The 22,938-nt window shown below is 52.1% G+C and overlaps 1 pseudogene; it reads left to right on the top strand.

Moving 5' to 3' along the window:
* LOC117354495 overlaps positions 1-22,938 on the top strand; it is a 122,705-nt pseudogene that overhangs the window by 14,645 nt on the left and 85,122 nt on the right.

Here is a 22,938-nt window from a genome sequence, read left to right as displayed (position 1 = left end):
CTTTGACAAGGTACCTCACGAACGACTACTCAAGAAGCTGTGGAACCACGGGGTGCAAGGGGATGTCCACCGATGGATCAAACACTGGCTGGCAGGCAGGAAACAGAGGGTTGGAGTAAAGGGCCATTACTCAGACTGGCAATGGGTCACGAGCGGAGTTCCACAGGGATCGGTGCTGGGACTGCTCCTGTTCAATATATTTATTAACGACCTGGAGACGGGGACGAAATGTGAGGTTATTAAATTTGCTGATGACACCAAACTCTGCGGCAGGGTTAGAACCACGGAAGACTGTGAAGACCTACAAAGGGACCTAACGAGACTGGAAGAGTGGGCAAAAAAGAGGCAAATGAGTTTTAACATAGAGAAATGCAAGGTCATGCATGTAGGGAAAAAGAACCCAATGTTCAGCTACAAAATGGGGGGATCATTGCTAGGGGTGAGCAACCTTGAATGTGACCTGGGGGTGATGGTGGACACAACATTGAAAGCATCGGCACAATGTGCGATAGCCTCAAAGAAAGCGAACAGAATGTTGAGTATCATTAAAAAGGGTATCACAACCAGGACGAAGGAAGTCATCATGCCGCTGTATCGTGCAATGGTGCGTCCACACCTGTAGTACTGTGTCCAGTATTGGTCGCCATACCTCAAGAAGGACATGGCAGTACTTGAGGGGGTCCAGAGAAGAGCGACTAAACTGATAAAAGGTATGGAAAACTTTTCATACGCCGACAGGTTGAAAATGCTGGGGCTGTTCTCCCTAGAGAAGAGGAGACTTAGAGGAGACATGATAGAAACCTTCAAAATCCTGAAGGGCATAGAGAAAGTAGACAGGGACAGATTCTTCAGACTGTGGGGAACCACAAGTACTAGGGGTCACTCGGAGAAATTGAAAGGGGACAGGTTTAGAACAAACACTAGGAAGTTCTTTTTTACCCAGAGGGTGGTAGACACATGGAACGCACTTCCAGAGGTTGTGATAGGCCAAAGCACAGTACAGGGGTTCAAGGAAGGTTTAGATAGGTTCCTAAAGGATAAGGGGATTGAGGGGTACAGATAGAAGCAGAGGTAGGTTATAGAAATGGTCAGGAACCACTTCACAGGTCATAGACCTGATGGGCTGCCGCGGGAGCGGACCGCTGGGCGCGATGGACCTCTGGTCTGTCCCAGCGGAGGCAACTTCTTATGTTCTATTCTCATCAGTCTCCAGCACGTGTTGAGTGATCTGTACCCATCTCCCTTGGTAGGGCTGTTGGAATTTGTTTAGGGGTTTCTTGTCCCTGTTTTTGGCTGGACGGAGCTTGGGCGGACCCTGTTTGGGTGGTCCATCCTACCTCGGGGGTGTCAAACCTGGCGGGTCTTGAGCGGGGTCCCTCCCCCCACTTCCTCCACCTCCCCACATTTTTTTAGAGGAGCCTCAGCAGTAAGCCTTGCCCCCTAAATCAAGCAAGGCTTATTGCTTTGAGAGTCTGTGGAGTCAGTTCTGTTAAAAAAAAAAAAAATCTTGAGTTAGTGCTGGTCTGGAGGGTTGTTTCCCTTTAAGAAAACTGTATTTTTCATCTAACCGGCACTTTAATTTTAGCTAGGTCGCATATGGAGCAATGAGCACTTCTCAGGGGAAAAAGTACTCCAGATGTGAGGCATTTGAAGCCAGCCTGTGCAAGCGGTGTTCAGGCCGGTGCGGTGGAGGAGCTCCGTCGGCAGCGGCTGCAGGTGCCCAGAGCTCCCCGCCGATGGTGCCTCGCGAGTCTGCTGGGAGCAGTGGGGAAGCCCGGTCTTCCCCCATCCACCCACGGAGGGATTCCCTGAACCGCCGATGGTCGGGTTGCAAAGGATTCCCACTCAGCTGACTTTTTGACAGCTGATGCCGATGTTTTAGCGGCTGGGTCTGTTCAGGTTTCCCAGCCGCTACAGGCCATGGAGGGAACTTTTTTGGCGGGAACTTCGCCATTTTCTCAATCTGGCACCTCCATTTTGTCTCCAACCTCAGGTGACCTTCCCCCTATTTGTGGCAGGGAGTCCCTTGGGACCCTGGGGGGGTTTACCCCTGATTTAATTTTTTCTTTATGCAGAGCCTATTTTCAGGCTACTGGGAGTCCCGTATGCGCCCAGGGGGTTTTGGGGAGTAGATTTTCTGCCGCGTCCCCTGTGGGTCGTCCCTCCTCCTCCCTCAACCAAGCGCCTGCGGGTGACTTGGGATGAGGATTTTTGGTCTGAGGAGCATGTCGGCCTCGATGAGGACCTGGACCCTTTTGAGGATACGTCCGCTGACGGCGGGCTGTCGGGTTTTCCGCCTTCCAGGGAGGAGGCGTCTGTGGTGCGCATTTTTCAGAGGGATGAGCTTCCTGACCTGATCCAACAGATTTTGTCGGTGTTACATTTTGAGGATGCACCACCGGAGACTTCGCATGTGGGGGACCCTCTGCTTCGGGGGATCCGTCCTGTGTCCCGCTCTTTTCCTATGCATCAGGATATTCGGGATGTTGTTATCCCAGGACAAGCAGGTAGGTATTCTCACTAATGGGTTACGTGATCCAACAGAGCCCCGATGCGGACGCTTCTTTGAAGAAAAACTCGAAGTTTCGAGTTGCCCGCACCGCACATGTGCGAGTGCCTTCCTGCCCAGACCAGGGCACGTCTCCTCAGTTCTTACTTTTCCGCAGAGCCGAGAAGTCCGTCTTCGACTCTCTGCGCGAAATTTTCTTCACTTGTGCCTTCTAAGTCCGCGGTTTTGATTTTATTCGATCTTAATCGCTGATTTTTGTTGTGTTTATTGTTTAAAAAAAAAAATTCTTCGATTAGTTCGACCGGGCAGGTCATGTGGCCGCAGCCCCGTGGCTTCGAACTAGCGGGGGAGCTTTTTCGGCCTATTACCGGTTTTAAAAAGTGTGCCAAGTGCCAGCGCTCGATTTCACTCACGGACCCTCATCGACGCTATATTCGGTGTCTCGGGCCTGAACATCTTCCGAAATCGTGCCGGCCTTGCAACACACTCACCGCACGTGCTTTCAAGCACCGTTGCATTTTGTGGGAATCGCTGTTCATGGAATCCTCATCGGATCCGTGTGCCACGAAGGGACCTTCACCTGCGACATCATCCGCGTCCCCACAGCCTACCACCTCTGCGGCGCCGAGTCTCATCAAAGCCGCCTCGTTTGTTCTGGCTAAGACTCCGACGCCTGCTGCGATGCCTTCCTCAACTTCCTCAGGTCAGTTAGCCCAGCAGCCCATTCCCCCAGTGGTGTTGAAAGTGCCCAAAGCCTCGAAGCCCAAGCACTCACACACTACTACACGGGAGCGCGAGGCCCGCGCAGGTGGTCCCATTTCAGATGTGGATCCATCCTTGCCGGCCTCGTTCCAGACCATGCTACAGAAGCAATTCATCGAGCTCTTTACCACGATGGGGTCCCAGCTTCTGTCCCAAATCCAGCCTGGGCACGTGGAGGCCTCCTGTGTGGTTGAGCCCCCTCCAGTGCCTCAGTGGGGAACACACTCTCAACAGGGAGCAGAATCTCTGCGAGTGTCCGGTCTGGAAACTATGCATGCATCACAAGGAGCAGAGTCTTTGCCCATGCCTCCACTGGAACCGATTTACTCGATGCAAGGAGTAGATTCTTTGCGAGTGCCTCCGTTGGAACTGATCCACTCGATGCAAGGTGCAGAATCTTTGCAAATGCCTCCTTTGGAGCCGATCCCATCGATGCAGGAAGCAGAGCCTTTACCAATGCCTCCATTGGAACCGATCACCCCGAAGGGGTTCGAGCCCTTGCGGCAACCTATGCTTCGACCTACTGCCTCCAGCCCCTTCCACTACCTGGGGGCCTCAGCGAAGCCTTTCTCGCCTCGTCCATCGAGGCCATCCTCTCAACACAGCCCACATCACCGATCGAGGCACTCATCGAGGCATTCGTCCAGGAATGCCTCGCCTCATCGGAAGCACGCATACCTGGAGTATTCACCACCAACTACTACTCCACCGATGCCGGAGCTCGAGGACACTATGGGATCTCTCTCACCAGCTCGATCCCTGTCCCCAGGGGATCCGGAAGCCTCGACTTCATCGAGCCCGTCCCAAGGCCATGCAACGGCCGACCAACTGTCCTTCTCTTCGTTCCTTCGACAGATGGCCGATGACATGGACATACCCTTTGATACGGGGTCTAAATTTTTGAAGGAATACCTGGAGACTATGCGCCTCCTGCAACCTCTGGCTGAGTCTTTCAAGCTTCCATTACACAAGCTACTCGACCAGACTTTCGCACGGTGCCTCGAGACACCTTATTCCATCCCTGCGGTACCAGAAAAGTTGGACACCAGGTACCGCACAGTTCATGTAAAGGGTTTGATAGCTCCCAGCTCTCCCCACCAATCCCTATTAGTGGAGTCCTCACAGAAGCGGTCCCCACCCCTCGCCAGGTCTACGCCTCCGTCCCACACTGGTAGAGAGGGAAAAACCATGGACCGATTCGGCAGGAGAGTCTACCAGAACTCCATGATGGCCTCGAGAGTCTTAAACTACAACTTCCCACTTCACAACGTACCTGGAGTTCCTCCTATCCGTACTCCAGAGTTCACGTCCTATGAGGACCCTAGGGCGCAATATCGATTACCAGAGGCGCTGGCCTTGTTATCCCAGCTCCGAGTGCAACTTATGCAGTCCTCCTACGACGCCTTCGAGCTCGCGGCCCGGGGCCACAGCATGCTCGGTGGCAATGAGGCGGCTGGCGTGGCTGAGGACCATAGACATGAATCCCAACCTCCAGGACAGGCTCGCCAATGTCCCCTGCGCCGGCAACGACCTCTTTGATGAATCCATCGAGGCGGCAACCAAGAAGCTCTCAGACCATGAGAAATTCTTCCAGTCCATCCTCCGTCCGAAGCCTAAGCCTGCTCCTCCACGTCAATCACGCCAACCATTGATTTACCAGAGGCGCTACCCTCCAAAACAGGCTTCCCCCATCCGACAGCCTGTGAAGAGGCAGCAACTGCAGAAACATCAGCAGAAGCCTCCACCATCTTCTGCTCCTAAGGCTCCTCAGCCCTTTTGACTGTCTCAAAGAGGGCATAACCGCCATCGCTCTGCCTTTTTCAACATTTCCACCTATCGGAGGTCGTCTCCATCATTTTTACCACCGATGGACGACTATTACCACCGACCTCTGGGTCCTCTCCATCATCAAGGAAGGATACTCTCTCCAGTTCCACCAAGCTCCTCCGGAGCACCCTCCAAGAGAGTATCCTTCCAACTTGGCGCAGACCGCCTTTCTTCTTCAGGAAGCCCAGGCCATGCTACAGCTCGGGGCTATTGAACCGGTCCCTCGGGACCAACTAAACAAGGGGTTCTACTCCAGTTACTTCCTTGTCCCGAAGAAGACGGGCGATCTTCGATCTATTCTGGACCTCAGGGTGCTAAACAAATTCCTGGTCAAAGAAAAGTTTTGCATGCTGACCCTGGCATCCCTGTACCCCCTTCTCGAGCAGAACGATTGGCTATGCTCTCTGGACCTGAAGGAGGCCTACACCCATATCCCAATTCATCCTGCCTCCCGCCAATTCCTCAAATTCAAGGTGGGACATCTTCATCTTCAATACCGAGTGCTCCCGTTTGGCCTGACATCATCCCCCAGAGTATTCACCAAGTGCCTGGTAGTGGTGGCTGCTGCACTCAGGAACCATGGCCTCCAGGTGTTTCCTTACCTGGACGACTGGCTCATCAAGGATTCCACGTCGCAGGGAGCCGCCCTTGCGACCCAGAAGACAATTTGGTTATTGCAACATCTGTGATTCGAGATAAACTTCCCAAAATCCCAGCTACAGCCGTCCCAGACCCTCCCCTTCATCGGGGCGATTCTGGATACAACAAAGCTCAGAGCATTCCTCCCCCCGCCGCGCAAGGAGGCTCTTCTTCAACTCTGCCATTCAGTGTCCTCTCGCCCGTCCATCTCGGCGAGACAGATGATGGTCCTTCTAGGCCATATGGCCTCCACAGTACATGTGATTCCGTTTGCCAGACTTCACCTCAGGACTCCCCAGTGGACCTTGGCATCACAGTGGTCCCACATGTCCGACCCTCTGACTCAGCACATTTAGGTCACTCCTGCTCTACTACAGTCTCTTCGCTGGTGGATGCTATCCTCCAATCTATCCAGAGGTTTGTTATTCCAAACCCCCCACCATCAGAAAGTCCTAACGACCGACTCATCGACTTATGCTTGGGGGGCTCATCTGGACGGCCTCCGCACCCAGGGTCATTGGACCAGCGCAGACCGTCAGTGCCACATCAACCTCCTGGAGCTCAGGGTGATCCTCAATGCTCTCCAGACCTTCCAACACCTCCTCCGGGACCAGGTCATCCTCATCCACACAGACAACCAGGTCGCCATGTACTATGTGAACAAGCAGGAAGGCATGGGATCCGCCTCCCTCTGCCAGGAAGCTCTGAAGGTGTGGAACTGGGCGATTCACAACACCTTCCTCAGAGCGGTCTAAATCCAGGGAGCAGACAATGCCCTAGTGGACAGCTTGAGCTGCCTCCTGCAACCTCACGAGTGGACTCTCAACTCCACTCCCCTCCATCACATCTTCTCCTTGTGGGGAACGCCTCAGATAGATCTCTTTGCAGCCCCCCACAACTTCAAACTGCCTCTCTTCTGCTCCAGGATCTACACCCCTCAGCGCTTCGAGGCAGATACATTCCTGCTGGACTGGATGAATCGCTTTCTATATGCTTTCTATATGACGAAGGGGTTTCGTCAGTCGTAAGGCGGAAGTCATTATGCCATTGTATGGATCCATGGTGAGGCCCCACCTGGAATACTGTGTGCAATTCTGGAGGCCGCATTATCGCAAGGATGTGCTGAGACTGGAGTCGGTGCAAAGAATGGCCACCCGGATGGTCTCGGGACTCAAGGATCTACCATACGAAAAACGGCTTGACAAATTACAGCTATACTCGCTCGAGGAGCGCAGAGAGAGGGGAGACATGATCGAGACGTTCAAGTATCTTACGGGCCGCATCGAAGCGGAGGAAGATATCTTCTTTTTCAAGGGTCCCACGACAACAAGAGGGCATCCGTTGAAAATCAGGGGCGGGAAACTACGAGGTGACACCAGGAAATTCTTTTTCACTGAAAGAGTGGTTGATCGCTGGAATAGGTCTTCCTCTACAGGTGATTGAGGCCAGCAGCGTGCCTGATTTTAAGGCCAAATGGGATCGGCACATGGGATCTATTCACAGGGCAAAGGTAGGGGAGGGACATTAAGGTGGGCAGACTAGATGGGCCGTGGGCCCTTATCTGCCGTCTATTTCTATGTTTCTATGTTTATTTCTTGATATTACATTGGAAAGTGGAGTAACACGGCCACCACACCATTTCACAAAAGAAACATAGGAACATGAAAGCAGATATAATAATAATAATCATGAAGGCAGATATAATGCTTTTCCTCCATTTCCACTCATTCAAAAGACTCTGGTCAAGCTGAAGTCAGACCATGCCACCCATGAATCCTGATTGCACCACTCGGTGGCCCAGGACAACCGTGGTACTCCCTTCTACTTCAACTCAGCAGCAGGGAGCCGTACCCTCTACCAGTTTTTCCATCTCTGCTTCACCCCAACCTGCAATCTCTGCACCTGACAGCTTGGTTCCTCTCAACGTAACCCCACTACAGTTTTCCCAACCTGTGAGGGACATCCTGGAGCTTCACGGAAGCCTGCCACTAGACAATGCTATCACCAAAAAATGGACTAGATTCTCTGTCTGGTGTGTGTCTCAGCACCAGGAGCCTCAACACTCCTCTTTTGTCTTCGGTTCTGGACTACCTTTTGCACCTGTCTCATTCTGGCCTCAAGTCATCTTCGGTTCGAGTCCACCTCAGTGCAATTGCACTTTCCATCAGCCTCTGCAAGGGAAACCTCTATCTGCTCATCCTGTGGTTTCCCGATTTATGAAAGGACTGTTCCATGTCAATATCCCCTCAAACCATCCCCTGTGGTTTGGAAACCTCAATGTTGTTCTTTCAAAACTTATAAAACCTCCATTTGAACCCCTTCACAAGGCTCACCTGAAGTATCTCACTTGGAAAGTGGTGTTTCTCATTGGCCTCACTTCTGCCCGAAGAGTCAGTGAGCTCCAAGCCTTGGTTGCGGACCCACCGTTTACAATATTCCATCATGACAAGGTTGTTCTCCGCACTCACCCGAAATTCCTTCCTAAAGTTGTCTCAGAATTTCATCTCAACCAATCCATCGTTCTTCCAGTGTTCTTCCCGAAGCCACATTCTCACCCTGGAGAATCTGGCCTTCATACTCTGGACTGTAAGCGTGCCTTGGCTTTCTACCTAGACCGCACCAAACCTCACAGAACTGCGCCTCAACTTTTCATTCTCCTTTGATCCGAACAAGTTGGGACGTCCCCGTATCCAAGCGCACCATCTCCAACTGGATGGCTAGCTTGCATCTCATTCTGCTAAGCCCAGGCTGGATTGCCCCTTGACAGAAAAATCCACAGCCCATAAGGTCAGAGCCATGGCAGCTTCTGATAGCCTTTCCTCAGATCGACACCTATCGAGGAAATTTGTAAAGCTGCCACTTGGTCCTCGGTTCATACCTTCCTTCTCATTATTGTCTGGATACTTTCTCCAGACGGGATGGGCAGTTTGGCCAAACAGTATTGAAAAATTTATTCTCCTAAGTTGCCAACTCTCCCACCATCCCATTGAGGTTGGCTTGGAGGGTCACTCCACTAGTGAGAATACCTGCCTGCTTGTCCTGGGATAAAGCAATGTTACTACCGTAAACAGTTGTTATCCAGGGACAGCAGGCAGCTATTCTCTACGTCCCACCCATCTCCCCTGGGTTGGCTTCTCTGCTGGCTATCTGAACTGAGGAGACGCTCCCTGGTCTGGGCGGGGGTAGGCACTCGCGCATGCCCGGTGCGGGCAACTCGAAACTTCGAGTTTTTCTTCAAAGAAGCGTCCGCATCGGGGCTCCATTGGATCACGTCACCCATTAGTGAGAATAGCTGCCTGCTGTCCCTGGATAACAACTGTTACGGTAAGTAACATTGCTTTCTGGCGCAATGGAAAATGCTGGAGGTGCCGTTTCGTTTGGCACGCTCCCTGGCTCGTTTGTATCCCATCCCGGAGGGGGGTCAGGCTACGTTACAGTTGCCTGTAATTGACGCGGTGGTCTGTTTGACGCAGTGGTCTGTGGTACCTTTGTTAAATAACACGACCCAAAAGCTTTCTGCTTGGCATGCTTATCCGTTGTCTCTACTGGGGAAAATAGCGGTGTATAATATCATAAGAACATAAGATTTGCCGCTGCTGGGTCAGACCAGTGGTCCATCGTGCCCAACAGTCCGCTCACGCGGAAGCCCTTAGGTCAAAGGCCAGTGCCCTATTTGAAGTTTAGCCTTACCTGCGTATATTCTCTTCTAGTAGGAACTTATCCAACTTTTTCTTGACTCCCTGAAGGATGCTTTCCCCTATAACAGCCTCCGGAAGAACATTCCAGATTTCTACCACTCTCTGGGTGAAGAAGTTTCAAGTTTATTATAGAATTTGATTAATCGCCTATTCAAGGTTCTAGGCGATGTACATCAGTAATTACAAAATTATATGTATTTATAACAATTTTAACATACGTTATAATATCCTAAGTATACATGACATTCCGAGACAAACTTGAAAACAATGGGTAAGATAGGTATAGAAAATACATTTCAATAAAATAGAAACATTTAAGGATAAAAACAATGGGGAAGGTAGGTGAATTTAAAATGATTAAAAAAGTTAAAATATAAAAATTAATTAATCACTGAAAGCATTTTTAAAAAGAAATCCTTTAAGATTACTCTTAAATTTATCTAAAATTCTTTCTTCTCTCAAATAAATCGGCAAAGAGTTCCAGGCTAGAGGGGCTGTAACAGAGAAAATGGTCTGTCGTCGTGTGCCTATAACTTTTAATGATGGGACAACTAATAAATGTTGATCAGTTGATCGTAATACTCTTGAAGTTTTATAGGGAATTAAGAATTTATAAATAAAAGCTGGAGTCTTTGATGTTATTGATTTAAAGGTAAGCAGGTTTAGTTTGTATATAATTCGATATGCAACTGGCAACCAATGAACTTCCTTATGTTTGTACGGAATCATTTCCCTTCTAACTTTAGTGTGTTCCCTCTCGTTCTCTTCACCTTGCAGAGGGTGAACAATCTCTCTTTCTCTACTAAGTGAATTCCCTTCAATATCTTGAATGTTTCAATCATGTCCCCTCTCAGTCTTCTCTTTTCAAGGGAGAAGAGGCCCAGTTTCTCTAGCCTCTCATTGTATGGCAACTCCTCCAGCCCCTTAATCATTTTTGTCGCTCTTTTCTGGACCCTTTCGAGTAGTACTATGTCCTTTTTCATGTACTGTGATCAGTGTTGGACGCAGTATTCCAGGTGGGGGCGTACCATGGCCCGGTACAACGGCATGATAACTTTTTCAGATCTGTTCGTGATCCCTTTCCTTAATCATTCCTAGCATTCTGTTTCCCATTTTTGCTGCCGCCACCGTGCATTGCATAGACGGTTTCATTGACTTGTCTACAAGTACTGCGAAGTCTCTTTCCTGGGGGTGCCCTGGAGATCAGTAGTAGATGCCGATCTTCGAATGCGTTCCATTTGTTCCTGGTATTTTGGCCCATAGAGATTCTACCTTATTGTTCCTTTCCGGCATGTTCTCTCTGGTAGATTCAATTCCCTCTTTTATGTCTAGGGCAATACCCCCACCTTTTTGTCCTACTCTGTCTCTGCGGTATAGCTTTGTATCCGGTAGTACAGTGTCCCAGACGTTGTCCTTGTTCCGTGATGATCTTGCCCCAATGGCTTCATGTATTGCAGACTCTACCTTTGCTCATTAAACATAAACATTTCCTCTCTTTACATCATTCTCCTTACCGGGTTCCTCTGGAGGAGGTAAGTGTCCTCATATTCCTTTAAATGTGTTATGTTTAAATGTATTTATTGATTTTCAGTGTGCAAGTAAATAACAGCAGCAAAACACTTACAATTATGCACAAAGATAGCATCCCCCCTCCCAACTCCCCCCTCCCCCAAACATGAACATCTTCGGGGCTCATCAGAGTCCAGGGCCTTGGAGTGCCTTTCCACCCCCTCAGATATCGCTTGCTCTGTGCAGATTAGAGGGGGGGGAGTTTTGTTGCTGTTACTCTTTTTCTGTACATGCTTGTTATATTCATGTCTAAGATGCATCATTGGGGTGCCCTGATATTGCATTTGCTGTTGTTTGCATCAATAAAAATTGTTTGAACCTAAAAAAAAAAAGAGTGTGAGATTTGAAGACTTATCGCAAAATTTTCTTAACATGAGAAATCCCATGTAGTTGTGTGAGCCCAGAAAACTTTGTTTCTTGATCGTTAGTAGCGCTTCATAGTTACTAATGCACGATTACCGTCTTTTCTTTCTATCCAGCAGATGCTGAGGCAATGCAGGAGACGAAGAGGGAGGAGAATCAAGAAAAATGGCTTTTAGAAATTGAACCCATCCCGAGACAATTGGGAAATGTCAGTGAGAATATTTCCCAGAGGAATGAGAGTCGAAACGCAAGGAATTATTATCAACAGGAATCTGAGAAGGAGCAGAGAGACCCTGCAAGAGACTCCTTGGATGCAGTCACTGAGTGTGCGAAAAGTGACAGTGAACTCACAAACATCCCTGAGCTCCAGAGACATCTGCGAGAAGATATATCCTTACAAAATAAAAACAGCAACCAAATGGCTTTTAAACTCCACCAGGGAGAGAGGAAAGGGAAGAAATCCATTCTACATGACACCTGTGGAAAAAGCCTTGGTAAGATTGCCCAAGAGAATTAACCCCAGGGTGAGACCCTTTGTGTGTTGTCAGTGTAGAAAAGGTTTCAAACAAAAGGTGAACCTGAAATACAGCAGAGAACGCGTGCTGAAGTGAAACCTTTTACATGTAGTGACTATATCAAAGCATTAATTCCTTAACGTCAACAGCACATGAATCCAGAGACTAGTGGGATAGCACACATCTACCAGCAGGTGGAGATAGAGAACTGACTTGCAGCTGTATATCTTGGATGGAGTCCCTCTTGCCAGTCAGTATGTTCTATCTCCAGCAGGTTGGATGGTTGCTGTTCTGATGGTTCCTGGATCTCTGCTGTGGAAAGGCTATTTCTCCTGCTGCTTAGGCTCCAGTTGAGTTCAGGGGTGTCGGCAGATTACAGTTCAGACTTTGGGGGGACAACACCTGGATCCTCCCAGGTCCCCTTCCCCACCCTCACCGCTCGTGGAGAAAGTTTCCTGATCCAGAGGGCTTCTTTCCCATAAGGAACCCCCCCCTCCCAAGCCATTTGGCTTGGACCAGGTTGGCCAGCACAAGCGTTGTGGCTTGGTGAGCACATGAGTACCACTGTGTACTGTTTGCTGGGGGGAGGCATGGCAGCGGAAACAGTGAAATGCTGCTCGCGGTGCGGGAAGCGCTGCTCTATTTTGGGACTTTGCTGGCTGTGCGGGAGACACAGCTGCAGTGGCTCTTTCAGTACTGGAGGGTGCGCCTCCTCCCCATGCCAAAGACACGCTTGGGGAGAAGAAGGCAGGACCGGCTATGGCCGCAGCTTTGGAGGTGTGGCCGTACACACTCAGCCATGGCTCAGTAGAAGTGCTGACTACAGGAAGCGGCGGCTCCGGAAGGGCATAACGGCCTTAGGTAACCATCTCGCCGGAGCTTGTGCTTTTTCTGCATAAAAGTTTTTTTTCGCAGCGAGGGCAAGCCTAGGAAGGAGGACGTGTTCTCTGAGGGAAGCCTTGCCGAGGGGACGATGATACAACCACAGTATGGTCATAAATGGCTGTGGTTCACCACCAAAGGGTGGTGGTGAACGGCACCCCCCTCCGAAATTGACGGAGGTGATTAGTGGAGTACCACAGGCTCAGTCTTGGGCCCAATCCTATTCAACATCATTATAAGAGACTTGGCAGAAGGGCTTCGAGGTAAATAACATTATTCGCCGATGACGCCAATTGAGCAATGTAGTGGGCAAATGCACAACAGACAAAGATTCAGTGCCCGACAACATGATGCACGACTCTACTCAACTGGAGCGATGGTCTAGGACATGGCAACTCAACTTACAATGCCAAAAAATGGCAAAGGTTATGCACCTGGGCAGCCAGAATCCATGCAAGTCTTATACCCTTAATGGCGAGATCCTAGCAAAAACGGTAGCAGAACGAGACTTGGGGTAATCGTCAGTGAGGACATGAATGCTGCCAATCAAGTGGAGCAGGCTTCGTCCAAGGCAAGACAAATCATGGGCTGCATACGAAGGGGTTTCGTCAGTCGTAGGCGGAAGTCATATGCCCATTGTATAGATACATGGTGAGGCCCCACCTGGAATACTGTGTGCAATTCTGGAGGCCGGCATTATCGCAAGGATGTGCTGAGACTGGAGTCGGTGCAAAGAATGGCCACCCGGATGGTCTCGGGACTCAAGGATCTACCATACGAAAAACGGCTTGACAAATTACAGCTATACTCGCTCGAGGAGCGCAGAGAGAGGGGGGACATGATCGAGACGTTCAAGTATCTTACGGGCCGCATCGAGGCGGAGGAAGATATCTTCTTTTTCAAGGGTCCCACGACAACAAGAGGGCATCCGTTGAAAATCAGGGGCGGGAAACTACGAGGCGACACCAGGAAATTCTTTTTCACTGAAAGAGTGGTTGATCGCTGGAATAGTCTTCCACTACAGGTGATTGAGGCCAGCAGCGTGCCTGATTTTAAGGCCAAATGGGATTGGCACATGGGATCTATTCACAGGGCAAAGGTAGGGGAGGGACATTAAGGTGGGCAGACTAGATGGGCCGTGGGCCCTTATCTGCCGTCTATTGTTTCTATGTTTCTATAAAGGGGCCAAGGGGCGTAGGGTGCCCGAGGCTGATGACTTTGCTTACCCGGAGGTCTCTCTTCCTATGTTCAGTTCCAGGGGGGAGGCCGGGATGCAGGACATGGATATAGAAGAGGCTGGAGGGGATGATCCCTCGGCGTTGCGCCTGTTCCATGGGGAGGAACTGGCAGCCTTTATTTCTAAAGCTATGGGGAATGTCTGAACATTTCCCTGTCGGATGTGCGGGGGGGGGCGCCCAATTCCCTTATAGCAGGCAATAGGCGTCCTCCTAAGACCTTTCCTGTGCATGAGACCATGCAAGAGTTGATTTCTGAGCAATGGACTACGCCAGAGTCAGGCCTCAAGGTGGCAAGGGCTATGCGTTTGTTATATCTGGTGGAGCAGGATAGATTTAGGCTTCCAAAGGTGGACGCTTTAGTGTCAGTGGTAACTAGGAAAACTACTCTATCGGTCGAGGGAGGTATAACTCTGAAAGACCCTCAGAATAGGAGGAATAAGTCTTCTTTATTGTCTGCATTTGATACGGCAGTCCTGACTCTACAGGCAGCGGTGTGCAGTTCTTATGTGGCACAGACCTGTATTCAGTGGATCCAGCTGTTTACTGATGGGGTGGTAGAGTCCAGTGGGGCTCTGCCCCCAGACTTTCTCGATGTGGAGTCGGGGCTGGCGTATCTGGCCGATGCCTTATATGATATGATTAGGGCTTCAGCTAAGCAGATGGCTCTACCAGTGGTATCTAGGCTGATTCATTCTTTCTGGGCATCCCTGTGGGCAGGGGCTGGATAGGAGATTGTGAGAGGTTCGCTCCGGGGACAGCGAGTCTTGGGGCCAGAGTTTCTGGTTCCTTCCAGACAGAAGGGCCTTGGAGTTTTGAGGGCCCCCACTGGGTCAATTGATTCCTCAGGAGATGGGGACTCGAGGGTACGTCCTTTGGTTCCTTTGCGGTGAGTTCCCTGGCTCCCCAGCAGTCAAGGGGAGCAGGCTCAGGAAGTAGGGTAGGCCCCTCTGTCCTCCAAGGGCCCCATGGTGGTTGTTGAGGAGGTTACCTCTCCGGCCGGTGAGGGGGGCACATATTGCTTCAACTGACTCACTGCTCGACCGCAGCGGGGTGTATATTTCAGAGTTGTCTGTGGCCCTCGGGTTAGATTCCTTGGAGGAGGTGGTCACAGGTCACTCTGCTTCGGTTACGGGGGACACCTGTCTGCATCACACAGCAGTTGGTTCAGGGGGACAACTCCCTTCCGCTGTGGTCTTACAGCCTGGCTATTGAAAAGTCAAGGCTGTAGCAAAGGGGATATTCCGAGCAAGTTATCTCTACTCTGCTGCAGGCAAAGAAGAGGTCTACCTCTACGACTTATGCTAGGATCTGGCGGGTATTTGAAGCTTGATGCATTCAATTAGAGATTTTCCCTTTCAGACTTCCTTGTCTCAGATTCTTTCCTTTCTGGAAGAGGGGGTTGCTAAAGGGTTGGCCTACAATTCTATTCGAGTACAAGTAGTGGCTATTGCCTGTTACAGAGGGAAGGTGTCTAGTTTGTCCATAGGGTCTTACCCAGATGTGATACTTTTCCTTAAGGGGGTGAACTGCATTAGGCCACCTTTGCAGAGGCTGTGTCCGGATTGGAGTCTGAAGGTAGTCCTTGGAGGTTTGCAAGGGGTGCCTTTTGAGCCTTTGGATAACGTGGCACTCAAGGATGTTACCTTAAAGGGTTTTTATCCCAGGACAAGCAGGCATATATTCTCACATGTGGGTGACGTCATCTACGGAGCCCCAGCGTGGACAGCTTTTCAAGCAAACTTGATTAAAGTTTCAAGTTTGCACACTGCACCACGCATGTGCTAGCCTTCCTGCCCACTAGGGTCCTCAGTTCAATTTCTTCCGCGGAGCCAGAAGCCCTGTGGAAATTGTGCTCTGATAAGTGCCTTCTGTCACCGCGGTTGTGTCCTTCTTTCGACTCGGTCGCTGTGCTTTTCTTTGTTCTTCTTTTTGTTTGTTTCTTTTTTCGTCGAAAAAAAAAATATTTTTTTTCCGTTCGGCTCCGGGGGCTCCCGGTAGCCGCGGCCGCGGGACCTCGCTCGTTCCCGGCCGGTGTTTGGGCCCATGTCCCATCCTGTGACGGGCTTTAAAAAGTGCACCAGGTGCGATTGGCTCCTTTCTATAACCGATCCCCACCGGTGGTGCTTGCGTTGCCTGGGCCCGGAGCATCCGACAGATTCTTGTACTCGGTGTGCTACCTTTCAGAACAGAGCTCTCCGCTGTCGTCGGGCTCGCATGGCGGAGCTCTTTGCAGTTGATCCCGCGGCGGGGAAGGCCTCGATGTCGGCCTCGGCTTCGGCCCCGGCCTTGACCTCGGCCTCGACTCCCTCGTCCTCGCCCCGGGAACCTGCGGTGTCGAAGCCTGGGTCTTCGACCCCGAAGTCTTCGAAGGGTAAGTCCTCACTTCCTTCTTCAGTTCCAACATCGAAGAAGCCATCTTCCAGTTCCTCGACGGGGGCGAGTGGGTCGTCCTCGGCCCCGCCCCGAGCGTCGAAGTCGGGTGCCCCGCGGGAATACTCGAGACCGAGGTCGCCCTCGAGGGAGCACCCGACAGCACCTGATCTGCCGGCTATGATGGGAGTTCCCGTCTTCCAGGACTTGCTCCGGGCCCTCATCGCCTTGGAGCTGTCCGGTGCCCTCGCGCACCTCCAGCCGGCTTCGACCTCGGCTGTCCCGGTGTCGGCCTCGGTCTCGGTGCCCCCGACTTCGACCCCGGGGGGGGGGGTTTCGGCCCCGACCTTGCCCTCGACCTCGGCTGACCAGCCGGAGCGTAGTGTGCGGCCGCGGGACAAGATGCGGCGGGTTCGGAGGATCTCTTCCTCGTCATCCTCGTCGAGGTCCTCCCGGGGTTCTTCACCCTCGGGTCGGCCTCGGGCGAAGCGAAGGTCAAGGAAGCCCAAACGCAAACGGGCCTCTCCTCGACATCGCGGTCGCTCTTCGCCGACCGGGGCAGAGGCCCTGCGGGTCTCCGAACTGCGCCTCGATAATCCGAGGCTTCTCCGCTCAGAGGTTGAGTGCTCGAGAGACTCTTCGCCCAGAGGGAAGGGGCGTGCTTCAGTGCCCCATACCCCGGGGACTTCCCGTAGGGGTTCCTCGGGGCATGGGCGGTCCCCGACCCCATCCAAGTCGCTCGGTGCAGCTTCTTGGGGGTCCGGATCTGGTACGGGGAAGGCGCCTCGTTACTCACGCGAGGCTTCCCCTTCCTTCTTGGCGAGGCGCTCGTCGCGGTCTCCCTCTCCGCCGCCTAGGCCCTCCTCCTTCTCTAGATTTGTTCTGGACATGGCGAGGGCTTTGGGCCTGGATCTGGGAGCAGGATCGCAGTACACCAAAGAGTTTTTGGAGGAGCAGGATTTGCCTTCTCCCCCAAGAGAGACGCCTCGGCTCCCACTCAATAAGGTTCTTAACCAGACCTTTTTGAGGAACCTTGACTCCCCTCTTACAGTCACAGCGGTGCCTTCCAAGATGGAGTCTAAATATCGCACTATCCCATGCAAGGGGTTTGATAAGGCGCAGCTGTCCCATCAGTCCCTCCTGGTGGAGTCAGCTCTGAAGAAGTCGCAGCCTTCCAGGGTCTCTGCGGCAGTTCCCCCTGGTCGGGAGGGACGGACCTTGGACAAGTTTGGTCGTCGCCTCTATTCCAACTCCTTGATGGCGACCAGGGTCCTCAATTACGCCTTCACCTTTTCGTCTTACTTGAGACAGATGGTGAAGTCGTTGCCCAGGTATCATGGAGTCATGCCAGATTCACATAAAGAGGATTTTGGGGCCTTTATGTCCAATCTGTCTCAGCTGCGTCTCTACCTCTTACACGCTGTCTATGACGCTTTTGAGTTGGCCTCTAGGGTATCCGCCTTTGCGGTGGCGATGCGCCGCCTGGCATGGCTCCATACCCTGGATATGGACCCGAATCTCCAGGAACGGCTAGCCGATCTTCCTTGTGTTGGTTCGGAGTTGTTTGATGACTCTTTGGAGGCGGCGACCAAGCGGTTGTCTGAACATGAGCGCTCTATTGCCTCATTGGTCCGCCCCAAACCCAGGGCGCCGCCGCAGAAGCCGTTTAGACCACCTCCGCGGCGGTACCCGCAGAAAACTACCCCGGCTTTTTCGAGGCCTCCGCCCCGGCGTCCCCCTCAGCAGGGCAGAGCGTCCCAACCAAAGCCTCAGGCGCAGGGGGCGTCTAAACCCGCCCCGTCTTTTTGACGTGATGTGCGGATGGGGGCGGGCCCCCTCCGCTCTAGTGCAAGACCCCCTTCCCATCGGGGGACGGTTGCGGGCTTTTCAGCCAGCCTGGACCGAGATCACCTCAGATGCTTGGGTGCTCCGGATCATCTCCGAGGGCTACTCGCTCAATTTCTTAGCTACACCGCCGGATCATCCGCCGGGAGCTTACCCATGCCATCGGACCCAGCTTCCTCTCCTTCTCGCGGAAGCAAGGGCCTTATTGAGCCTTCGGGCGGTGGAACCTGTACCCCCCGACCAGCGGGGGCGGGGGTTTTACTCCCGTTACTTTTTGGTCCCAAAAAAGTCCGGGGATTTGCGCCCCATTTTGGACCTCCGGAAGCTCAACAAGTTCCTGGTTCGGGAGAAGTTCCGTATGTTGTCGCTTCCGGTTCTTTACCCGCTACTGGAGGAGGGGGATTGGATGTGCTCCCTGGATTTGAAGGAAGCCTATACCCATGTTCCGGTGTATCCCGCTTTCCGCAAGTTCTTACGGTTCCAAGTGGGGGACTGGCACCTTCAGTATCGGGTCCTTCCTTTTGGTCTGGCTTCCTCCCCTCGAGTCTTCACGAAGTGCATGGTGGTGGTTGCGGCTGCCCTGAGGTCTCGGGGGCTGCAGGTCTTTCCCTACCTAGACGATTGGCTGATCAAGGCACCGACCAGGGAGGGGGTTATCTCAGCGACCCGACAGACTATTATCTTTCTTCAGGGTCTGGGGTTCGAGGTGAACTTTCCCAAGTCGCAGTTGGGCCCGACTCAGTCCCTTCAGTTTATCGGAGCCGTGCTGGACACGATCCGCCTCCGTTCGTTCCTTCCCCCGCTGTGGCGGGAGGCCCTGCTGCGTTGGAGTCGCCAGATTTCGTTGCTGCCCGAGGTGTCGGCGCAGCGCATGATGATTCTTCTGGGCCACATGGCCCTCGACGGTTCACGTTACACCGTTCGCCCCGCCTGCATCTGAGGCTCCCTCAGTGGACCTTAGCCTCCCATTGGCGTCAGGATCGGGATCCTGTCTCGTCTCTGATCACAGTGACTCCTTCCTTGAGACGATCGCTCCGTTGGTGGACCAACTCTTCCAATCATTTCCGGGGGTTTGCTCTTTTGCGTTCCTCCGCATTGCAAGGTCCTGACCACGGACTCCTCTGAGTACGCGTGGGGAGCTCATCTCGACGGTCTGCGGACTCAAGGTCTATGGTCGGCGGAGGACCGTCTTTGTCACATCAACGTGTTGGAGCTTCGGGCCATTTTTCTGGTGGCTCGGGCGTTCTGCCACCTGCTGAACGATCGAGTCGTCCTTGTGCGGACGGACAATCAGGTGGCGATGTATTATGTGAACAAGCAGGGGGGAACGGGCTCTTGGTCCCCTGTGTCAAGAAGCCCTGCGTCTTTGGGAATGGCGATTTCCCAGAACATCTTCCTCCGGGCTGTTTACATTCAGGGAGAGCGGAACTGTCTGGCAGACAAACTAAGTCGTCTTCTTCAGCCGCACGAGTGGTCGCTGAACTCCCGAGTTCTACGCGAGGTCTTCGATCGCTGGGGAACTCCTCAGGTAGATCTCTTTGCCTCCCCGGAGACTCGCAAACTGCCCCTCTATTGTTCCCGGATTTACTCCCTGGACCGTCTCGAGGCCGATGCCTTCCTTCTCGACTGGGAGGGGAGATTCCTTTATGCGTTTCCTCCTTTTCCTCTGATATTGAGAACGTTGGTACATCTCAGGTCGACGCGAGCCACCATGATTCTCATTGCTCCTCGTTGGCCTCGGCAACATTGGTTCTCCCTGCTTCTTCAACTCAGTGTCAGGGAGCCTCTGCTTCTGCCTGTTTTTCCCTCTCTGCTGTCTCAGAGTCGGGGTTTTCTGTTGCATCCCAATCTTCAGTCTTTGCATCTGACCGCTTGGTTTCTTTCCCCTTGACTTTGGATACCGTTTCCCAGTCTGTGAGGGAAGTTTTGGAAGCCTCACGCAAGGTTTCGACTAGGCTTTGTTATTCTCAGAAGTGGACCAGATTTTCATCCTGGTGTTCCTCGCACCATTTGGATCCGGTTTCGGTTCCGGTGTCTTCGGTTCTGAACTACTTGTTGCATTTGTCCAAGTCTGGGCTGAAGACAACTTCCATTCGAGTGCATCTCAGTGCTATCGCTGCGTTTCATCGGCAGCTCGAGGGTCGATCTCTCTCTCTTCATCCCCTGGTGGCTCATTTCATGAGGGGCCTTGTGAATGTCCATCCTCCTCTGAAACCTCCGCCCGTGGTTTGGGATCTGAATGTGGTCTTGGCTCACCTGATGAAATCTCCTTTTGAGCCCATCGACAAGTGTCCTCTCAAGTTTCTTACTTGGAAGGTGGTCTTTTTAATTGCGCTCACGTCCGCCCGTAGGGTTAGCGAGCTGCAGGCTTTGGTTGCGGACCCGCCCTTTACTGTGTTCCATCATGACAAGGTGGTTCTTCGCACCCATCCTAAATTTTTGCCCAAGGTTGTGTCTGATTTCCACCTCAATCAGTCCATTGTTCTTCCGGTGTTTTTTCCAAAACCCCATTCTCATCCTGGGGAAGCTGCGCTTCACACACTTGACTGTAAGAGGGCGTTGGCTTTTTATCTCCAACGTACCCAGTCTCATCGGAAGGTTCCTCAATTGTTTTTGTCCTTCGATCCTAATCGATTGGGACGTCCGGTTTCCAAGCGCACCTTGTCCAATTGGCTGGCTGCTTGTATTTCCTTTTGCTACGCTCAGGCTGGTCTCCCGCTCCATGGTCAAGTCACGGGACATAAGGTCCGGGCGATGGCAGCTTCGGTTGCTTTCCTCCGGTCTACTCCTGTGGAGGACATATGCAAGGCTGCCACTTGGTCTTCGGTTCATACGTTCACCTCCCACTACTGTCTGGACACTTTGTCCAGAAGTGACGGCCGGTTTGGCCAGTCGGTGTTACGTAACCTGTTTTCCTAAATTGCCATCCTCCCACCTGCCCTTTTTGGTTGGCTTGGAGGTCACCCACATGTGAGAATATCATGCCTGCTTGTCCTGGGATAAAGCACAGTTACTTACCGTAACAGGTGTTATCCAGGGACAGCAGGCATATATTCTCACAACCCGCCCACCTCCCCGGGGATGGCTTCTTTGCTGGTTATGGAACTGAGGACCATGAGGTGGGGATGCGCCCTCTAGTGGGCAGGAAGGCTAGCACATGCGTGGTGCAGTGTGCAAACTTGAAACTTTAATCAAGTTTGCTTGAAAAGCTGTCCGCGCTGGGGCTCCGTAGATGACGTCACCCACATGTGAGAATATATGCCTGCTGTCCCTGGATAACACCTGTTACGGTAAGTAACTGTGCTTTTTTTTCTGGTAGCCCTGGCTTCAACTATGCGGGTATCTGAGTTGCAGGCGTTGTCCTGCAGTGATCCATTCTTACCTTTCTCGGAGGCCAGAGTTTTAATTCGAACAGTTCCTTTCTTCCAAAAGTGGTGTCTCCTTTTCATAAAGCAGTGAAAACAAAAAAGGGGGGAGGTCCAACCTTATCTGCAGAAAAAAACGCCAACCGAAACAACAAAACAAACTGCAGATGTGTACAAGATGCAGGCAAAATTTATTGTGACAAATATAAATATATAAAACCCTTTTCTTTAGCACTCTCCAGACCAGTAGAGGTTAACTTTACGAATGGGTATATATCTAATCATGACCAGCAGGTGGAGACTGAAAACAAAACTTTGGGACAGTATATCCTAGCCCCTCCTCTCTATTTCCCTCAGTCTTCTTTCAGTCTCCAGCAGGTGTTGAGTGATCTGTACCCATCTCCCTTGGTAGGGCTGTTGGAATTTGTTTAGGGGGTTTATTGTCCCTGTTTTTAGCCGGACGGAGCTTGGGCGGACTCTGTTTGGGGGTTCGTCCGACCTCGGGGGTGTCAAACCCGGCGGGTCACGAGCGGGGTCCCTCCCCCCACTTCCTCCACCTCCCCACATTTTTTTTAGAGGAGCCTCAGCAGTAAGCCTTGCCCCCTAAATCAAGCAAGGCATATTGCTTTGAGAGCCTGTGGAGTCTCGTTCTGTAAAAAAAAAAAAAAAAATCCTGAGGTAGTGCTGGTCTGGAGGGTTTGTATCCCTTTAAGAAAACTGTATTTTTCTGTATTTTTTCAACTAACCGGCACTTTTTTGCAGCTAGGTCGCGTATGGAGCAATGAGCACTTCTAAAGGGAAAAAGTGCTCATTGTGCTCCAGACGCGAGGCACTCGCGGCCGGCCTGTGCAAGCGGTGTTCAGGCCGGTGCGGTGGAGGAGCTCCGTCGGCAGCGGCTGCAGGCGCCCAGAGCTCCCTGCCGATGGTGCCTCGCGAGTCGGCAGGGAACGGTGGGGAAGCCCGGTCTTCTCCGTCCGCCCACGGAGGGATTCCCCAAACCGCCGACGGTCGGGTTTTAGAGGATTCCCTCTCAGCTGATTTTTTGACAGCTGATGCCGGCTTGCCTGCTTTAGCGGCTGAGACTATTCAGGTTTCTCAGCCGCTTCAGGCTATGGAGGGAGCTTTTTTGGCGGGAAAACCGCCATCTTCTCTGGCTGGCCCCTCCATTTTGTCTTCCACCTCAGGTGACCTTCCCCCTGTTTTGACTATGCAGGGGCAAGGTTCTGCTGGGTCCCCTGCTGTGGCAGGGAGTCCCTTGGGACCCTCGGGGGGTTTTTCTCCTGATTTTTTCTTTTCTTTATGCAGAGCCTATTTTCAGGCGGCTGGGGGTCCCGGTTGCGCCCAGGGGGTTTCGGG

This window comes from Geotrypetes seraphini, chromosome 2 (genome assembly GCF_902459505.1).
Source record: "Geotrypetes seraphini chromosome 2, aGeoSer1.1, whole genome shotgun sequence".
In the NCBI taxonomy this organism is placed as follows: domain Eukaryota; kingdom Metazoa; phylum Chordata; class Amphibia; order Gymnophiona; family Dermophiidae; genus Geotrypetes; species Geotrypetes seraphini.
Note: the sequence above shows the minus strand (reverse complement) of the source record. Positions and strands in the feature narration are given on the sequence as shown.